The sequence below is a fragment of the Lepisosteus oculatus genome, chromosome 14 (assembly GCF_040954835.1).
Source record: "Lepisosteus oculatus isolate fLepOcu1 chromosome 14, fLepOcu1.hap2, whole genome shotgun sequence".
Lineage (NCBI taxonomy): Eukaryota > Metazoa > Chordata > Actinopteri > Semionotiformes > Lepisosteidae > Lepisosteus > Lepisosteus oculatus.
The window spans coordinates 5,968,706-5,988,331 of record NC_090709.1 but is presented as its reverse complement, the minus strand read 5'-3'; the positions used below and the strand labels follow the sequence as shown (position 1 = coordinate 5,988,331).

Sequence of the window (19,626 nt, the reverse complement as noted above, 5' to 3'; positions counted from 1 at the left end):
TTATTCAAGACACACCATGGCCCAGAATCGTGCATCGGGACAAAGATTAACATCCATTGAAAGTACTCCCGAATAAAAGATTTGACCGAAAAATTAAAAGAGTAGGCAAGTATTAAAACAAAACCATAACTTCTTGACTTCCAATCTCTTTCCTGGTTCAGGCCATGTAAAATGACATATTCAGTGGACTCATGCCGAGGTTGTGAGTTTAAGCCTCACCTGGAGCAGCCTGGTTTTCTGTCTTGACAGGTAAACAGTGTTTTGTGTTATTTGCTAAATGGAGAGAGGATTCTGTGTTAATTGTGCTCCTCCTGGGAGAGGTCAAGATGAGAAGTTCACCAGGCTGGTGGTAAATATCCTGTCCAGGAATATCGGGGCTGTAGGGGGTCAGATCTATAGATGTAGTAAACACATTAGTGGAGACGGTGTGTCTGCTCTCCGTGAGAGAGCCGGGCGGGAAGAATAATCTGTGGTCTGGGAAGAAGAGACCCTCGTTGGAAGAGCGGCGCTCCTCACAGGAGAGAATGAAAACAATCTTTTTCAGGGACGCTGATTTTTCTCTTTGGGTGAATTAAAAGCACTTGTCGCAAGTGACCTCGTGGCGCAACGGTAGCGCGTCTGACTCCAGATCAGAAGGTTGCGTGTTCAAATCACGTCGAGGTCAGCTGATGTGTTTGCAGGTGCTGCTGGTGCCGAACCCGGAATTTACACCATGCAGTCGGGTTTTAGCTGTACACCACCTAGGTAATCCGAATGAAGTAACAGAACAGTACAGAGCACCCAGTCAGGATCTTATGCAGCATTTCATCTTGAACACGACAAGAGAAAAGGCACACTGCACATCCGCGAAACATCACATCCGACTTTAGAGACAGTGACATCAGAGAATGGAAGTTTCAAACCGCTTTTCTGTTAGAGGTTCAAGCAAACCTGAAAGTTAGGGAGTGTTTGGTCACTTTTGTATGAAAAAGTGTCTGAAGCCTGTAATTATAATTTGCCCTTCTTTTAATTGTGGTTGAAATCCACTCCCATGTACCAAGACCTTACAGTATATTCATGTTTACTTAAATGACTAACTATTGGACTATTGGACATTAGTTGGTGTTTTTTTTGTTGTAACGAAAGGAACCCAGACCCAACGTTTGCTTTCAGGTGGGGTTCATTTACATAACAGACATCTATTTCTGAGGAGCCTGATTTGAATCACACAACCCCGGTAGAAGTCGAATCGACAATCTTATAAACCGAAATCAGACGCGTTATCCATTAAACCACTAGCCCGTCACGTAAATTAATTGCACCATGGTGAGTTCAGTGCCGCTACTAGTAATACCCCACCCCCATCTTAAATTTCTAAGTGAGAAACGTGTTTTCTACATTTTTTTTTAGTTTTAATAAAACATCACTTTTAAGCAGACAAAGCCTTTATGTGTCGCTCTGAATTTCTAATTGATTTAGAATTCCAAGACAAAAGCGTTTCGTTCCACAGCGGCGTGAAATGATCACGTCTTTCACTCTACTTCTCTCTAGTAGTAAAGCAGATCTTGCTTGGTGAGCATTCGCTCCGGTAAATTAGGTCACTTTTCATGTTAACTCACTTCTTCTAAACACAACATTTCCCGGTGCATGTTTTCTCCATGAAAAAAAGACATGTGCATGTGCATGTTTTCCCTTACATGTTTTCCCTTACATGATTTCTCGTTTTGTTTCATCAAAGTGTACAGAAAGAAGAAAGAAAGGAAAAGTGTCGTTAATGAACTCTGTCCCCCTTGGGAGATGTCAAGCGCATTGGACATGAAAAGTGCCCAATAAAAGCCATTTCTCTTAATTTCTCTTACGGTCAGGGCTCCTGTTCCGTGTAAAGGAGGCAGCTTGCTCAGCCGGCAGACTCAGGGCTTCGTGAACGCAGATGGCTCAGAGCGGTGTGTCCAAGCGGCTATAAAAGAGGAGAATTCTGCCGGCACCGTAGCTGAGTCGGTTTAAGTACCTGTCTCGTTAACTGGAGATCCGGGCTCCACATCCCAGCTGTGCCTTTCTTCCTGTCTTTTTGTGCAGAAACTACCATCTTGGACAACCGCATAGGGCTTGATTTAGTTTAAAGCATGAATGCATTTCCTTTCTGCAACAACTTGTTTTTCAAGAAATTCATACAGCTTGTGAAAAATGAAATGTAATTCTTGGCTATCAGAGCAGTAGGAATATTGCCGACTGGCAAGAAAATGCAAGCAATGTTTATTTCTTGACCGGAAAGGTGTGAATGGAGAAAAGCCTCTCTCATCAGTCTCTGTGGCGCAATCGGCGAGCGCGTTCGGCTGTTAACTGAAAGGTTGGTGGTTCAAACCCACCCAGGGACGATCTTCTTATTATTGTCAATGTAAACACTGTCTCCGCTGAAGCCGAAACCTTAACCCTCTTTATATTTGCAGAAAATGCGAGTCTTTTGCCCGTGTCCAACAACAACACTTGAGACCGGGGAAGTCCAATAGTGATCAACACCGCAACTCCCCAGAAATCCATATTCACCCTTGGAAAAGTATCTTTGAATGGCTGGCGGGAGATATCATTTATACTCCTGTTGCGTCCTCTGCTAAAAGAGTTTAGAAATACAACGCAGATTTGTTTGAGAATTTGACAAGCACTGTTACAGTACGTTAGCACTGTGAAGTTGGATGTTGATATTTTGATATATTTACCTTAATTTTAACATAAATGTAAACATACATGCTGTACAATCTATGCTGTACAATCAAACACAGGTATATTTTGAGTCTCATGCTGATCGTCCTGTGGATCCAAAAGAAAATGTTAAAGCTGATACATTTTCGATTGGAATTTGCATCTAGCTACAACGTCCCTGGATAAGAGATTTTATTAGGTGCGTGTAATTGGTATCTTTTACTTTATGTATGGTAGTGGAAATAGTTTTAAAAATGTTTTCTAAAGAATATTGTATTGCCAGGACCTGCCTTTAGCGCTCAGTAGCGATTAAGCTGTTGATATAGATGGAGAAGAAATGTAAGATGAATTGATGATCTAAGCTAAAATAGCCATAACACGCCTCCTGTAACAGCGTTTGTATTCATAGCAAGTAATTTTTTTTTTTCAAACCCGAACGTTTCTTTTGCATTAAGTGTTATGTAACCATTAGCGGTTTCGGTAGCTTCTGAAGAGTGCACTTTTCCAAACTGAAGCCTATAAGAACATTATTCAAGACACACCATGGCCCAGAATCGTGCATCGGGACAAAGATTAACATCCATTGAAAGTACTCCCAAATAAAAGATTTGACCGAAAAATTAAAAGAGTAGGCAAGTATTTAAACAAAACCATAACTTCTTGACTTCCAATCTCTTTCCTGGTTCAGGCCATGTAAAATGACATATTCAGTGCACTCATACCGAGGTTGTGAGTTTAAGCCTCACCTGGAGCAGCCTGGTTTTCTGTCTTGACAGGTAAACAGTGTTTTGTGTTATTTGCTAAATGGAGAGAGGATTCTGTGTTAATTGTGCTCCTCCTGGGAGAGGTCAAGATGAGAAGTTCACCAGGCTGGTGGTAAATATCCTGTCCAGGAATATCAGGGCTGTAGGGGGTCAGATCTATAGATGTAGTAAACACATTAGTGGAGACGGTGTGTCTGCTCTCCGTGAGAGAGCCGGGCGGGAAGAATAATCTGTGGTCTGGGAAGAAGAGACCCTCGTTGGAAGAGCGGCGCTCCTCACAGGAGAGAATGAAAACAATCTTTTTCAGGGACGCTGATTTTTCTCTTTGGGTGAATTAAAAGCACTTGTCACAAGTGACCTCGTGGCGCAACGGTAGTGCGTCTGACTCCAGATCAGAAGGTTGCGTGTTCAAATCACGTCGAGGTCAGCTGATGTGTTTGCAGGTGCTGCTGGTGCCGAACCCGGAATTTACACCATGCAGTCGGGTTTTAGCTGTACACCACCTAGGTAATCCGAATGAAGTAACAGAACAGTACAGAGCACCCAGTCAGGATCTTATGCAGCATTTCATCTTGAACACGACAAGAGAAAAGGCACACTGCACATCCGCGAAACATCACATCCGACTTTAGAGACAGTGACATCAGAGAATGCAAGTTTCAAACCGCTTTTCTGTTACAGGTTCAAGCAAACCTGAAAGTTAGGGAGTGTTTGGTCACTTTTGTATGAAAAAGTGTCTGAAGCCTGTAATTATAATTTGCCCTTCTTTTAATTGTGGTTGAAATCCACTCCCATGTACCAAGACCTTACAGTATATTCATGTTTACTTAAATGACTAACTATTGGACTATTGGACATTAGTTGGTGTTTTTTTTGTTGTAACGAAAGGAACCCAGACCCAACGTTTGCTTTCAGGTGGGGTTCATTTACATATTTACATAACAGACATCTATTTCTGAGGAGCCTGATTTGAATCACACAACCCCGGTAGAAGTCGAATCGACAATCTTATAAACCGAAATCAGACGCGTTATCCATTAAACCACTAGCCCGTCACGTAAATTAATTGCACCATGGTGAGTTCAGTGCCGCTACTAGTAATACCCCACCCCCATCTTAAATTTCTAAGTGAGAAACGTGTTTTCTACATTTTTTTTTAGTTTTAAAAAAACATCACTTTTAAGCAGACAAAGCCTTTATGTGTCGCTCTGAATTTCTAATTGATTTAGAATTCCAAGACAAAAGCGTTTCGTTCCACAGCGGCGTGAAATGATCACGTCTTTCACTCTACTTCTCTCTAGTAGTAAAGCAGATCTTGCTTGGTGAGCATTTGCTCCGGTAAATTAGGTCACTTTTCATGTTAACTCACTTCTTCTAAACACAACATTTCCCGGTGCATGTTTTCTCCATGAAAAAAAGACATGTGCATGTGCATGTTTTCCCTTACATGTTTTCCCTTACATGATTTCTCGTTTTGTTTCATCAAAGTGTACAGAAAGAAGAAAGAAAGGAAAAGTGTCGTTAATGAACTCTGTCCCCCTTGGGAGATGTCAAGCGCATTGGACATGAAAAGTGCCCAATAAAAGCCATTTCTCTTCATTTCTCTTACGGTCAGGGCTCCTGTTCCGTGTAAAGGAGGCAGCTTGCTCAGCCGGCAGACTCAGGGCTTCGTGAACGCAGATGGCTCAGAGCAGTGTGTCCAAGCGGCTATAAAAGAGGAGAATTCTGCCGGCACCGTAGCTGAGTCGGTTTAAGTACCTGTCTCGTTAACTGGAGATCCGGGCTCCACATCCCAGCTGTGCCTTTCTTCCTGTCTTTTTGTGCAGAAACTACCATCTTGGACAACCGCATAGGGCTTGATTTAGTTTAAAGCATGAATGCATTTCCTTTCTGCAACAACTTGTTTTTCAAGAAATTCATACAGCTTGTGAAAAATGAAATGTAATTCTTGGCTATCAGAGCAGTAGGAATATTGCCGACTGGCAAGAAAATGCAAGCAATGTTTATTTCTTGACCGGAAAGGTGCGAATGGAGAAAAGCCTCTCTCATCAGTCTCTGTGGCGCAATCGGCGAGCGCATTCGGCTGTTAACTGAAAGGTTGGTGGTTCAAACCCACCCAGGGACGATCTTCTTATTATTGTCAATGTAAACACTGTCTCCGCTGAAGCCGAAACCTTAACCCTCTTTATATTTGCAGAAAATGCGAGTCTTTTGCCCGTGTCCAACAACAACACTTGAGACCGGGGAAGTCCAATAGTGATCAACACCGCAACTCCCCAGAAATCCATATTCACCCTTGGAAAAGTATCTTTGAATGGCTGGCGGGAGATATCATTTATACTCCTGTTGCGTCCTCTGCTAAAAGAGTTTAGAAATACAACGCAGATTTGTTTGAGAATTTGACAAGCACTGTTACAGTACGTTAGCACTGTGAAGTTGGATGTTGATATTTTGATATATTTACCTTAATTTTAACATAAATGTAAACATACATGCTGTACAATCTATGCTGTACAATCAAACACAGGTATATTTTGAGTCTCATGCTGATCGTCCTGTGGATCCCAAAGAAAATGTTAAAGCTGATACATTTTCGATTGGAATTTGCATCTAGCTACAACGTCCCTGGATAAGAGATTTTATTAGGTGCGTGCAATCGGTATCTTTTACTTTATGTATGATAGTGGAAATAGTTTTAAAAATGTTTTCTAAAGAAGATTGTATTGCCAGGACCTGCCTTTAGCGCTCAGTAGCGATGACGCTGTTGATATAGATGGAGAAGAAATGTAAGATGAATTGATGATCTAAGCTAAAATAGCCCTAACACGCCTCCTGTAACAGTGTTTGTATTAATAGCAAGTAATATATTTTTTCAAACCCGAACGTTGCTTTTGCATTAAGTGTTATGTAACCATTAGCGGTTTCGGTAGCTTCTGAAGAGCGCACTTTTCCAAACTGAAGCCTATAAGAACATTATTCAAGACACACCATGGCCCAGAATCGTGCATCGGGACAAAGATTAACATCCATTGAAAGTACTCCCAAATAAAAGATTTGACCGAAAAATTAAAAGAGTAGGCAAGTATTAAAACAAAACCATAACTTCTTGACTTCCAATCTCTTTCCTGGTTCAGGCCATGTAAAATGACATATTCAGTGGACTCATGCCGAGGTTGTGAGTTTAAGCCTCACCTGGAGCAGCCTGGTTTTCTGTCTTGACAGGTAAACAGTGTTTTGTGTTATTTGCTAAATGGAGAGAGGATTCTGTGTTAATTGTGCTCCTCCTGGGAGAGGTCAAGATGAGAAGTTCACCAGGCTGGTGGTAAATATCCTGTCCAGGAATATCGGGGCTGTAGGGGGTCAGATCTATAGATGTAGTAAACACATTAGTGGAGACGGTGTGTCTGCTCTCCGTGAGAGAGCCGGGCGGGAAGAATAATCTGTGGTCTGGGAAGAAGAGACCCTCGTTGGAAGAGCGGCGCTCCTCACAGGAGAGAATGAAAACAATCTTTTTCAGGGACGCTGATTTTTCTCTTTGGGTGAATTAAAAGCACTTGTCACAAGTGACCTCGTGGTGCAACGGTAGCGCGTCTGACTCCAGATCAGAAGGTTGCGTGTTCAAATCACGTCGAGGTCAGCTGATGTGTTTGCAGGTGCTGCTGGTGCCGAACCCGGAATTTACACCATACAGTCGGGTTTTAGCTGTACACCACCTAGGTAATCCGAATGAAGTAACAGAACAGTACAGAGCACCCAGTCAGGATCTTATGCAGCATTTCATCTTGAACACGACAAGAGAAAAGGCACACTGCACATCCGCGAAACATCACATCCGACTTTAGAGACAGTGACATCAGAGAATGGAAGTTTCAAACCGCTTTTCTGTTACAGGTTCAAGCAAACCTGAAAGTTAGGGAGTGTTTGGTCACTTTTGTATGAAAAAGTGTCTGAAGCCTGTAATTATAATTTGTCCTTCTTTTAATTGTGGTTGAAATCCACTCCTATGTACCAAGACCTTACAGTATATTCATGTTTACTTAAATGACTAACTATTGGACTATTGGACATTAGTTGGTGTTTTTTTTTGTTGTAACGAAAGGAACCCAGACCCAACGTTTGCTTTCAGGTGGGGTTCATTTACATAACAGACATCTATTTCTGAGGAGCCTGATTTGAATCACACAACCCCGGTAGAAGTCGAATCGACAATCTTATAAACCGAAATCAGACGCGTTATCCATTAAACCACTAGCCCGTCACGTAAATTAATTGCACCATGGTGAGTTCAGTGCCGCTACTAGTAATACCCCACCCCCATCTTAAATTTCTAAGTGAGAAACGTGTTTTCTACATTTTTTTTTAGTTTTAAAAAATCATCACTTTTAAGCAGACAAAGCCTTTATGTGTCGCTCTGAATTTCTAATTGATTTAGAATTCCAAGACAAAAGCGTTTCGTTCCACAGCGGCGTGAAATGATCACGTCTTTCACTCTACTTCTCTCTAGTAGTAAAGCAGATCTTGCTTGGTGAGCATTCGCTCCGGTAAATTAGGTCACTTTTCATGTTAACTCACTTCTTCTAAACACAACATTTCCCGGTGCATGTTTTCTCCATGAAAAAAAGACATGTGCATGTGCATGTTTTCCCTTACATGTTTTCCCTTACATGATTTCTCGTTTTGTTTCATCAAAGTGTACAGAAAGAAGAAAGAAAGGAAAAGTGTCGTTAATGAACTCTGTCCCCCTTGGGAGATGTCAAGCGCATTGGACATGAAAAGTGCCCAATAAAAGCCATTTCTCTTAATTTCTCTTACGGTCAGGGCTCCTGTTCCGTGTAAAGGAGGCAGCTTGCTCAGCCGGCAGACTCAGGGCTTCGTGAACGCAGATGGCTCAGAGCGGTGTGTCCAAGCGGCTATAAAAGAGGAGAATTCTGCCGGCACCGTAGCTGAGTCGGTTTAAGTACCTGTCTCGTTAACTGGAGATCCGGGCTCCACATCCTAGCTGTGCCTTTCTTCCTGTCTTTTTGTGCAGAAACTACCATCTTGGACAACCGCATAGGGCTTGATTTAGTTTAAAGCATGAATGCATTTCCTTTCTGCAACAACTTGTTTTTCAAGAAATTCATACAGCTTGTGAAAAATGAAATGTAATTCTTGGCTATCAGAGCAGTAGGAATATTGCCGACTGGCAAGAAAATGCAAGCAATGTTTATTTCTTGACCGGAAAGGTGTGAATGGAGAAAAGCCTCTCTCATCAGTCTCTGTGGCGCAATCGGCGAGCGCGTTCGGCTGTTAACTGAAAGGTTGGTGGTTCAAACCCACCCAGGGACGATCTTCTTATTATTGTCAATGTAAACACTGTCTCCGCTGAAGCCGAAACCTTAACCCTCTTTATATTTGCAGAAAATGCGAGTCTTTTGCCCGTGTCCAACAACAACACTTGAGACCGGGGAAGTCCAATAGTGATCAACACCGCAACTCCCCAGAAATCCATATTCACCCTTGGAAAAGTATCTTTGAATGGCTGGCGGGAGATATCATTTATACTCCTGTTGCGTCCTCTGCTAAAAGAGTTTAGAAATACAACGCAGATTTGTTTGAGAATTTGACAAGCACTGTTACAGTACGTTAGCACTGTGAAGTTGGATGTTGATATTTTGATATATTTACCTTAATTTTAACATAAATGTAAACATACATGCTGTACAATCTATGCTGTACAATCAAACACAGGTATATTTTGAGTCTCATGCTGATCGTCCTGTGGATCCCAAAGAAAATGTTAAAGCTGATACATTTTCGATTGGAATTTGCATCTAGCTACAACGTCCCTGGATAAGAGATTTTATTAGGTGCGTGCAATCGGTATCTTTTACTTTATGTATGATAGTGGAAATAGTTTTAAAAATGTTTTCTAAAGAAGATTGTATTGCCAGGACCTGCCTTTAGCGCTCAGTAGCGATGACGCTGTTGATATAGATGGAGAAGAAATGTAAGATGAATTGATGATCTAAGCTAAAATAGCCCTAACACGCCTCCTGTAACAGTGTTTGTATTCATAGCAAGTAATATATTTTTTCAAACCCGAACGTTGCTTTTGCATTAAGTGTTATGTAACCATTAGCGGTTTCGGTAGCTTCTGAAGAGCGCACTTTTCCAAACTGAAGCCTATAAGAACATTATTCAAGACACACCATGGCCCAGAATCGTGCATCGGGACAAAGATTAACATCCATTGAAAGTACTCCCAAATAAAAGATTTGACCGAAAAATTAAAAGAGTAGGCAAGTATTAAAACAAAACCATAACTTCTTGACTTCCAATCTCTTTCCTGGTTCAGGCCATGTAAAATGACATATTCAGTGGACTCATGCCGAGGTTGTGAGTTTAAGCCTCACCTGGAGCAGCCTGGTTTTCTGTCTTGACAGGTAAACAGTGTTTTGTGTTATTTGCTAAATGGAGAGAGGATTCTGTGTTAATTGTGCTCCTCCTGGGAGAGGTCAAGATGAGAAGTTCACCAGGCTGGTGGTAAATATCCTGTCCAGGAATATCGGGGCTGTAGGGGGTCAGATCTATAGATGTAGTAAACACATTAGTGGAGACGGTGTGTCTGCTCTCCGTGAGAGAGCCGGGCGGGAAGAATAATCTGTGGTCTGGGAAGAAGAGACCCTCGTTGGAAGAGCGGCGCTCCTCACAGGAGAGAATGAAAACAATCTTTTTCAGGGACGCTGATTTTTCTCTTTGGGTGAATTAAAAGCACTTGTCGCAAGTGACCTCGTGGGGCAACGGTAGCGCGTCTGACTCCAGATCAGAAGGTTGCGTGTTCAAATCACGTCGAGGTCAGCTGATGTGTTTGCAGGTGCTGCTGGTGCTGAACCCGGAATTTACACCATGCAGTCGGGTTTTAGCTGTACACCACCTAGGTAATCCGAATGAAGTAACAGAACAGTACAGAGCACCCAGTCAGGATCTTATGCAGCATTTCATCTTGAACACGACAAGAGAAAAGGCACACTGCACATCCGCGAAACATCACATCCGACTTTAGAGACAGTGACATCAGAGAATGGAAGTTTCAAACCGCTTTTCTGTTAGAGGTTCAAGCAAACCTGAAAGTTAGGGAGTGTTTGGTCACTTTTGTATGAAAAAGTGTCTGAAGCCTGTAATTATAATTTGCCCTTCTTTTAATTGTGGTTGAAATCCACTCCCATGTACCAAGACCTTACAGTATATTCATGTTTACTTAAATGACTAACTATTGGACTATTGGACATTAGTTGGTGTTTTTTTTGTTGTAACGAAAGGAACCCAGACCCAACGTTTGCTTTCAGGTGGGGTTCATTTACATAACAGACATCTATTTCTGAGGAGCCTGATTTGAATCACACAACCCCGGTAGAAGTCGAATCGACAATCTTATAAACCGAAATCAGACGCGTTATCCATTAAACCACTAGCCCGTCACGTAAATTAATTGCACCATGGTGAGTTCAGTGCCGCTACTAGTAATACCCCACCCCCATCTTAAATTTCTAAGTGAGAAACGTGTTTTCTACATTTTTTTTTAGTTTTAATAAAACATCACTTTTAAGCAGACAAAGCCTTTATGTGTCGCTCTGAATTTCTAATTGATTTAGAATTCCAAGACAAAAGCGTTTCGTTCCACAGCGGCGTGAAATGATCACGTCTTTCACTCTACTTCTCTCTAGTAGTAAAGCAGATCTTGCTTGGTGAGCATTCGCTCCGGTAAATTAGGTCACTTTTCATGTTAACTCACTTCTTCTAAACACAACATTTCCCGGTGCATGTTTTCTCCATGAAAAAAAGACATGTGCATGTGCATGTTTTCCCTTACATGTTTTCCCTTACATGATTTCTCGTTTTGTTTCATCAAAGTGTACAGAAAGAAGAAAGAAAGGAAAAGTGTCGTTAATGAACTCTGTCCCCCTTGGGAGATGTCAAGCGCATTGGACATGAAAAGTGCCCAATAAAAGCCATTTCTCTTAATTTCTCTTACGGTCAGGGCTCCTGTTCCGTGTAAAGGAGGCAGCTTGCTCAGCCGGCAGACTCAGGGCTTCGTGAACGCAGATGGCTCAGAGCGGTGTGTCCAAGCGGCTATAAAAGAGGAGAATTCTGCCGGCACCGTAGCTGAGTCGGTTTAAGTACCTGTCTCGTTAACTGGAGATCCGGGCTCCACATCCCAGCTGTGCCTTTCTTCCTGTCTTTTTGTGCAGAAACTACCATCTTGGACAACCGCATAGGGCTTGATTTAGTTTAAAGCATGAATGCATTTCCTTTCTGCAACAACTTGTTTTTCAAGAAATTCATACAGCTTGTGAAAAATGAAATGTAATTCTTGGCTATCAGAGCAGTAGGAATATTGCCGACTGGCAAGAAAATGCAAGCAATGTTTATTTCTTGACCGGAAAGGTGTGAATGGAGAAAAGCCTCTCTCATCAGTCTCTGTGGCGCAATCGGCGAGCGCGTTCGGCTGTTAACTGAAAGGTTGGTGGTTCAAACCCACCCAGGGACGATCTTCTTATTATTGTCAATGTAAACACTGTCTCCGCTGAAGCCGAAACCTTAACCCTCTTTATATTTGCAGAAAATGCGAGTCTTTTGCCCGTGTCCAACAACAACACTTGAGACCGGGGAAGTCCAATAGTGATCAACACCGCAACTCCCCAGAAATCCATATTCACCCTTGGAAAAGTATCTTTGAATGGCTGGCGGGAGATATCATTTATACTCCTGTTGCGTCCTCTGCTAAAAGAGTTTAGAAATACAACGCAGATTTGTTTGAGAATTTGACAAGCACTGTTACAGTACGTTAGCACTGTGAAGTTGGATGTTGATATTTTGATATATTTACCTTAATTTTAACATAAATGTAAACATACATGCTGTACAATCTATGCTGTACAATCAAACACAGGTATATTTTGAGTCTCATGCTGATCGTCCTGTGGATCCAAAAGAAAATGTTAAAGCTGATACATTTTCGATTGGAATTTGCATCTAGCTACAACGTCCCTGGATAAGAGATTTTATTAGGTGCGTGTAATTGGTATCTTTTACTTTATGTATGGTAGTGGAAATAGTTTTAAAAATGTTTTCTAAAGAATATTGTATTGCCAGGACCTGCCTTTAGCGCTCAGTAGCGATTAAGCTGTTGATATAGATGGAGAAGAAATGTAAGATGAATTGATGATCTAAGCTAAAATAGCCATAACACGCCTCCTGTAACAGCGTTTGTATTCATAGCAAGTAATTTTTTTTTTTCAAACCCGAACGTTTCTTTTGCATTAAGTGTTATGTAACCATTAGCGGTTTCGGTAGCTTCTGAAGAGTGCACTTTTCCAAACTGAAGCCTATAAGAACATTATTCAAGACACACCATGGCCCAGAATCGTGCATCGGGACAAAGATTAACATCCATTGAAAGTACTCCCAAATAAAAGATTTGACCGAAAAATTAAAAGAGTAGGCAAGTATTAAAACAAAACCATAACTTCTTGACTTCCAATCTCTTTCCTGGTTCAGGCCATGTAAAATGACATATTCAGTGCACTCATACCGAGGTTGTGAGTTTAAGCCTCACCTGGAGCAGCCTGGTTTTCTGTCTTGACAGGTAAACAGTGTTTTGTGTTATTTGCTAAATGGAGAGAGGATTCTGTGTTAATTGTGCTCCTCCTGGGAGAGGTCAAGATGAGAAGTTCACCAGGCTGGTGGTAAATATCCTGTCCAGGAATATCAGGGCTGTAGGGGGTCAGATCTATAGATGTAGTAAACACATTAGTGGAGACGGTGTGTCTGCTCTCCGTGAGAGAGCCGGGCGGGAAGAATAATCTGTGGTCTGGGAAGAAGAGACCCTCGTTGGAAGAGCGGCGCTCCTCACAGGAGAGAATGAAAACAATCTTTTTCAGGGACGCTGATTTTTCTCTTTGGGTGAATTAAAAGCACTTGTCACAAGTGACCTCGTGGCGCAACGGTAGTGCGTCTGACTCCAGATCAGAAGGTTGCGTGTTCAAATCACGTCGAGGTCAGCTGATGTGTTTGCAGGTGCTGCTGGTGCCGAACCCGGAATTTACACCATGCAGTCGGGTTTTAGCTGTACACCACCTAGGTAATCCGAATGAAGTAACAGAACAGTACAGAGCACCCAGTCAGGATCTTATGCAGCATTTCATCTTGAACACGACAAGAGAAAAGGCACACTGCACATCCGCGAAACATCACATCCGACTTTAGAGACAGTGACATCAGAGAATGCAAGTTTCAAACCGCTTTTCTGTTACAGGTTCAAGCAAACCTGAAAGTTAGGGAGTGTTTGGTCACTTTTGTATGAAAAAGTGTCTGAAGCCTGTAATTATAATTTGCCCTTCTTTTAATTGTGGTTGAAATCCACTCCCATGTACCAAGACCTTACAGTATATTCATGTTTACTTAAATGACTAACTATTGGACTATTGGACATTAGTTGGTGTTTTTTTTGTTGTAACGAAAGGAACCCAGACCCAACGTTTGCTTTCAGGTGGGGTTCATTTACATATTTACATAACAGACATCTATTTCTGAGGAGCCTGATTTGAATCACACAACCCCGGTAGAAGTCGAATCGACAATCTTATAAACCGAAATCAGACGCGTTATCCATTAAACCACTAGCCCGTCACGTAAATTAATTGCACCATGGTGAGTTCAGTGCCGCTACTAGTAATACCCCACCCCCATCTTAAATTTCTAAGTGAGAAACGTGTTTTCTACATTTTTTTTTAGTTTTAAAAAAACATCACTTTTAAGCAGACAAAGCCTTTATGTGTCGCTCTGAATTTCTAATTGATTTAGAATTCCAAGACAAAAGCGTTTCGTTCCACAGCGGCGTGAAATGATCACGTCTTTCACTCTACTTCTCTCTAGTAGTAAAGCAGATCTTGCTTGGTGAGCATTTGCTCCGGTAAATTAGGTCACTTTTCATGTTAACTCACTTCTTCTAAACACAACATTTCCCGGTGCATGTTTTCTCCATGAAAAAAAGACATGTGCATGTGCATGTTTTCCCTTACATGTTTTCCCTTACATGATTTCTCGTTTTGTTTCATCAAAGTGTACAGAAAGAAGAAAGAAAGGAAAAGTGTCGTTAATGAACTCTGTCCCCCTTGGGAGATGTCAAGCGCATTGGACATGAAAAGTGCCCAATAAAAGCCATTTCTCTTCATTTCTCTTACGGTCAGGGCTCCTGTTCCGTGTAAAGGAGGCAGCTTGCTCAGCCGGCAGACTCAGGGCTTCGTGAACGCAGATGGCTCAGAGCAGTGTGTCCAAGCGGCTATAAAAGAGGAGAATTCTGCCGGCACCGTAGCTGAGTCGGTTTAAGTACCTGTCTCGTTAACTGGAGATCCGGGCTCCACATCCCAGCTGTGCCTTTCTTCCTGTCTTTTTGTGCAGAAACTACCATCTTGGACAACCGCATAGGGCTTGATTTAGTTTAAAGCATGAATGCATTTCCTTTCTGCAACAACTTGTTTTTCAAGAAATTCATACAGCTTGTGAAAAATGAAATGTAATTCTTGGCTATCAGAGCAGTAGGAATATTGCCGACTGGCAAGAAAATGCAAGCAATGTTTATTTCTTGACCGGAAAGGTGCGAATGGAGAAAAGCCTCTCTCATCAGTCTCTGTGGCGCAATCGGCGAGCGCATTCGGCTGTTAACTGAAAGGTTGGTGGTTCAAACCCACCCAGGGACGATCTTCTTATTATTGTCAATGTAAACACTGTCTCCGCTGAAGCCGAAACCTTAACCCTCTTTATATTTGCAGAAAATGCGAGTCTTTTGCCCGTGTCCAACAACAACACTTGAGACCGGGGAAGTCCAATAGTGATCAACACCGCAACTCCCCAGAAATCCATATTCACCCTTGGAAAAGTATCTTTGAATGGCTGGCGGGAGATATCATTTATACTCCTGTTGCGTCCTCTGCTAAAAGAGTTTAGAAATACAACGCAGATTTGTTTGAGAATTTGACAAGCACTGTTACAGTACGTTAGCACTGTGAAGTTGGATGTTGATATTTTGATATATTTACCTTAATTTTAACATAAATGTAAACATACATGCTGTACAATCTATGCTGTACAATCAAACACAGGTATATTTTGAGTCTCATGCTGATCGTCCTGTGGATCCCAAAGAAAATGTTAAAGCTGATACATTTTCGATTGGAATTTGCATCTAGCTACAACGTCCCTGGATAAGAGATTTTATTAGGTGCGTGCAATCGGTATCTTTTACTTTATGTATGATAGTGGAAATAGTTTTAAAAATGTTTTCTAAAGAAGATTGTATTGCCAGGACCTGCCTTTAGCGCTCAGTAGCGATGACGCTGTTGATATAGATGGAGAAGAAATGTAAGATGAATTGATGATCTAAGCTAAAATAGCCCTAACACGCCTCCTGTAACAGTGTTTGTATTAATAGCAAGTAATATATTTTTTCAAACCCGAACGTTGCTTTTGCATTAAGTGTTATGTAACCATTAGCGGTTTCGGTAGCTTCTGAAGAGCGCACTTTTCCAAACTGAAGCCTATAAGAACATTATTCAAGACACACCATGGCCCAGAATCGTGCATCGGGACAAAGATTAACATCCATTGAAAGTACTCCCAAATAAAAGATTTGACCGAAAAATTAAAAGAGTAGGCAAGTATTAAAACAAAACCATAACTTCTTGACTTCCAATCTCTTTCCTGGTTCAGGCCATGTAAAATGACATATTCAGTGGACTCATGCCGAGGTTGTGAGTTTAAGCCTCACCTGGAGCAGCCTGGTTTTCTGTCTTGACAGGTAAACAGTGTTTTGTGTTATTTGCTAAATGGAGAGAGGATTCTGTGTTAATTGTGCTCCTCCTGGGAGAGGTCAAGATGAGAAGTTCACCAGGCTGGTGGTAAATATCCTGTCCAGGAATATCGGGGCTGTAGGGGGTCAGATCTATAGATGTAGTAAACACATTAGTGGAGACGGTGTGTCTGCTCTCCGTGAGAGAGCCGGGCGGGAAGAATAATCTGTGGTCTGGGAAGAAGAGACCCTCGTTGGAAGAGCGGCGCTCCTCACAGGAGAGAATGAAAACAATCTTTTTCAGGGACGCTGATTTTTCTCTTTGGGTGAATTAAAAGCACTTGTCACAAGTGACCTCGTGGTGCAACGGTAGCGCGTCTGACTCCAGATCAGAAGGTTGCGTGTTCAAATCACGTCGAGGTCAGCTGATGTGTTTGCAGGTGCTGCTGGTGCCGAACCCGGAATTTACACCATACAGTCGGGTTTTAGCTGTACACCACCTAGGTAATCCGAATGAAGTAACAGAACAGTACAGAGCACCCAGTCAGGATCTTATGCAGCATTTCATCTTGAACACGACAAGAGAAAAGGCACACTGCACATCCGCGAAACATCACATCCGACTTTAGAGACAGTGACATCAGAGAATGGAAGTTTCAAACCGCTTTTCTGTTACAGGTTCAAGCAAACCTGAAAGTTAGGGAGTGTTTGGTCACTTTTGTATGAAAAAGTGTCTGAAGCCTGTAATTATAATTTGTCCTTCTTTTAATTGTGGTTGAAATCCACTCCTATGTACCAAGACCTTACAGTATATTCATGTTTACTTAAATGACTAACTATTGGACTATTGGACATTAGTTGGTGTTTTTTTTTGTTGTAACGAAAGGAACCCAGACCCAACGTTTGCTTTCAGGTGGGGTTCATTTACATAACAGACATCTATTTCTGAGGAGCCTGATTTGAATCACACAACCCCGGTAGAAGTCGAATCGACAATCTTATAAACCGAAATCAGACGCGTTATCCATTAAACCACTAGCCCGTCACGTAAATTAATTGCACCATGGTGAGTTCAGTGCCGCTACTAGTAATACCCCACCCCCATCTTAAATTTCTAAGTGAGAAACGTGTTTTCTACATTTTTTTTTAGTTTTAAAAAATCATCACTTTTAAGCAGACAAAGCCTTTATGTGTCGCTCTGAATTTCTAATTGATTTAGAATTCCAAGACAAAAGCGTTTCGTTCCACAGCGGCGTGAAATGATCACGTCTTTCACTCTACTTCTCTCTAGTAGTAAAGCAGATCTTGCTTGGTGAGCATTCGCTCCGGTAAATTAGGTCACTTTTCATGTTAACTCACTTCTTCTAAACACAACATTTCCCGGTGCATGTTTTCTCCATGAAAAAAAGACATGTGCATGTGCATGTTTTCCCTTACATGTTTTCCCTTACATGATTTCTCGTTTTGTTTCATCAAAGTGTACAGAAAGAAGAAAGAAAGGAAAAGTGTCGTTAATGAACTCTGTCCCCCTTGGGAGATGTCAAGCGCATTGGACATGAAAAGTGCCCAATAAAAGCCATTTCTCTTAATTTCTCTTACGGTCAGGGCTCCTGTTCCGTGTAAAGGAGGCAGCTTGCTCAGCCGGCAGACTCAGGGCTTCGTGAACGCAGATGGCTCAGAGCGGTGTGTCCAAGCGGCTATAAAAGAGGAGAATTCTGCCGGCACCGTAGCTGAGTCGGTTTAAGTACCTGTCTCGTTAACTGGAGATCCGGGCTCCACATCCTAGCTGTGCCTTTCTTCCTGTCTTTTTGTGCAGAAACTACCATCTTGGACAACCGCATAGGGCTTGATTTAGTTTAAAGCATGAATGCATTTCCTTTCTGCAACAACTTGTTTTTCAAGAAATTCATACAGCTTGTGAAAAATGAAATGTAATTCTTGGCTATCAGAGCAGTAGGAATATTGCCGACTGGCAAGAAAATGCAAGCAATGTTTATTTCTTGACCGGAAAGGTGTGAATGGAGAAAAGCCTCTCTCATCAGTCTCTGTGGCGCAATCGGCGAGCGCGTTCGGCTGTTAACTGAAAGGTTGGTGGTTCAAACCCACCCAGGGACGATCTTCTTATTATTGTCAATGTAAACACTGTCTCCGCTGAAGCCGAAACCTTAACCCTCTTTATATTTGCAGAAAATGCGAGTCTTTTGCCCGTGTCCAACAACAACACTTGAGACCGGGGAAGTCCAATAGTGATCAACACCGCAACTCCCCAGAAATCCATATTCACCCTTGGAAAAGTATCTTTGAATGGCTGGCGGGAGATATCATTTATACTCCTGTTGCGTCCTCTGCTAAAAGAGTTTAGAAATACAACGCAGATTTGTTTGAGAATTTGACAAGCACTGTTACAGTACGTTAGCACTGTGAAGTTGGATGTTGATATTTTGATATATTTACCTTAATTTTAACATAAATGTAAACATACATGCTGTACAATCTATGCTGTACAATCAAACACAGGTATATTTTGAGTCTCATGCTGATCGTCCTGTGGATCCCAAAGAAAATGTTAAAGCTGATACATTTTCGATTGGAATTTGCATCTAGCTACAACGTCCCTGGATAAGAGATTTTATTAGGTGCGTGCAATCGGTATCTTTTACTTTATGTATGATAGTGGAAATAGTTTTAAAAATGTTTTCTAAAGAAGATTGTATTGCCAGGACCTGCCTTTAGCGCTCAGTAGCGATGACGCTGTTGATATAGATGGAGAAGAAATGTAAGATGAATTGATGATCTAAGCTAAAATAGCCCTAACACGCCTCCTGTAACAGTGTTTGTATTCATAGCAAGTAATATATTTTTTCAAACCCGAACGTTGCTTTTGCATTAAGTGTTATGTAACCATTAGCGGTTTCGGTAGCTTCTGAAGAGCGCACTTTTCCAAACTGAAGCCTATAAGAACATTATTCAAGACACACCATGGCCCAGAATCGTGCATCGGGACAAAGATTAACATCCATTGAAAGTACTCCCAAATAAAAGATTTGACCGAAAAATTAAAAGAGTAGGCAAGTATTAAAACAAAACCATAACTTCTTGACTTCCAATCTCTTTCCTGGTTCAGGCCATGTAAAATGACATATTCAGTGGACTCATGCCGAGGTTGTGAGTTTAAGCCTCACCTGGAGCAGCCTGGTTTTCTGTCTTGACAGGTAAACAGTGTTTTGTGTTATTTGCTAAATGGAGAGAGGATTCTGTGTTAATTGTGCTCCTCCTGGGAGAGGTCAAGATGAGAAGTTCACCAGGCTGGTGGTAAATATCCTGTCCAGGAATATCGGGGCTGTAGGGGGTCAGATC

At 41.8% G+C, this 19,626-nt stretch overlaps 12 non-coding genes across 12 annotated transcripts; all 12 read left to right on the top strand.

The window, feature by feature from the left end:
* Positions 1-592: 592 nt before the first annotated feature.
* Positions 593-664, top strand: trnaw-cca (transfer RNA tryptophan (anticodon CCA)). Its single transcript has one exon. It is a non-coding gene; the product is annotated as a tRNA-Trp (tRNA).
* Positions 665-2,280: 1,616 nt separating this feature from the next.
* On the top strand, positions 2,281-2,354 carry trnan-guu (transfer RNA asparagine (anticodon GUU)). The gene has a single exon. It is a non-coding gene; the product is annotated as a tRNA-Asn (tRNA).
* Positions 2,355-3,795: 1,441 nt separating this feature from the next.
* Positions 3,796-3,867, top strand: trnaw-cca (transfer RNA tryptophan (anticodon CCA)). Its single transcript has one exon. It is a non-coding gene; the product is annotated as a tRNA-Trp (tRNA).
* Positions 3,868-5,491: 1,624 nt separating this feature from the next.
* On the top strand, positions 5,492-5,565 carry trnan-guu (transfer RNA asparagine (anticodon GUU)). The gene has a single exon. It is a non-coding gene; the product is annotated as a tRNA-Asn (tRNA).
* A 1,440-nt stretch (positions 5,566-7,005) lies between these two features.
* Positions 7,006-7,077, top strand: trnaw-cca (transfer RNA tryptophan (anticodon CCA)). The gene has a single exon. It is a non-coding gene; the product is annotated as a tRNA-Trp (tRNA).
* Positions 7,078-8,694: 1,617 nt separating this feature from the next.
* On the top strand, positions 8,695-8,768 carry trnan-guu (transfer RNA asparagine (anticodon GUU)). Its single transcript has one exon. It is a non-coding gene; the product is annotated as a tRNA-Asn (tRNA).
* Positions 8,769-10,208: 1,440 nt separating this feature from the next.
* trnaw-cca (transfer RNA tryptophan (anticodon CCA)) lies at positions 10,209-10,280 on the top strand. The gene has a single exon. It is a non-coding gene; the product is annotated as a tRNA-Trp (tRNA).
* Positions 10,281-11,896: 1,616 nt separating this feature from the next.
* On the top strand, positions 11,897-11,970 carry trnan-guu (transfer RNA asparagine (anticodon GUU)). Its single transcript has one exon. It is a non-coding gene; the product is annotated as a tRNA-Asn (tRNA).
* Positions 11,971-13,411: 1,441 nt separating this feature from the next.
* On the top strand, positions 13,412-13,483 carry trnaw-cca (transfer RNA tryptophan (anticodon CCA)). Its single transcript has one exon. It is a non-coding gene; the product is annotated as a tRNA-Trp (tRNA).
* A 1,624-nt stretch (positions 13,484-15,107) lies between these two features.
* Positions 15,108-15,181, top strand: trnan-guu (transfer RNA asparagine (anticodon GUU)). The gene has a single exon. It is a non-coding gene; the product is annotated as a tRNA-Asn (tRNA).
* Positions 15,182-16,621: 1,440 nt separating this feature from the next.
* Positions 16,622-16,693, top strand: trnaw-cca (transfer RNA tryptophan (anticodon CCA)). The gene has a single exon. It is a non-coding gene; the product is annotated as a tRNA-Trp (tRNA).
* Positions 16,694-18,310: 1,617 nt separating this feature from the next.
* On the top strand, positions 18,311-18,384 carry trnan-guu (transfer RNA asparagine (anticodon GUU)). Its single transcript has one exon. It is a non-coding gene; the product is annotated as a tRNA-Asn (tRNA).
* Positions 18,385-19,626: the final 1,242 nt, after the last annotated feature.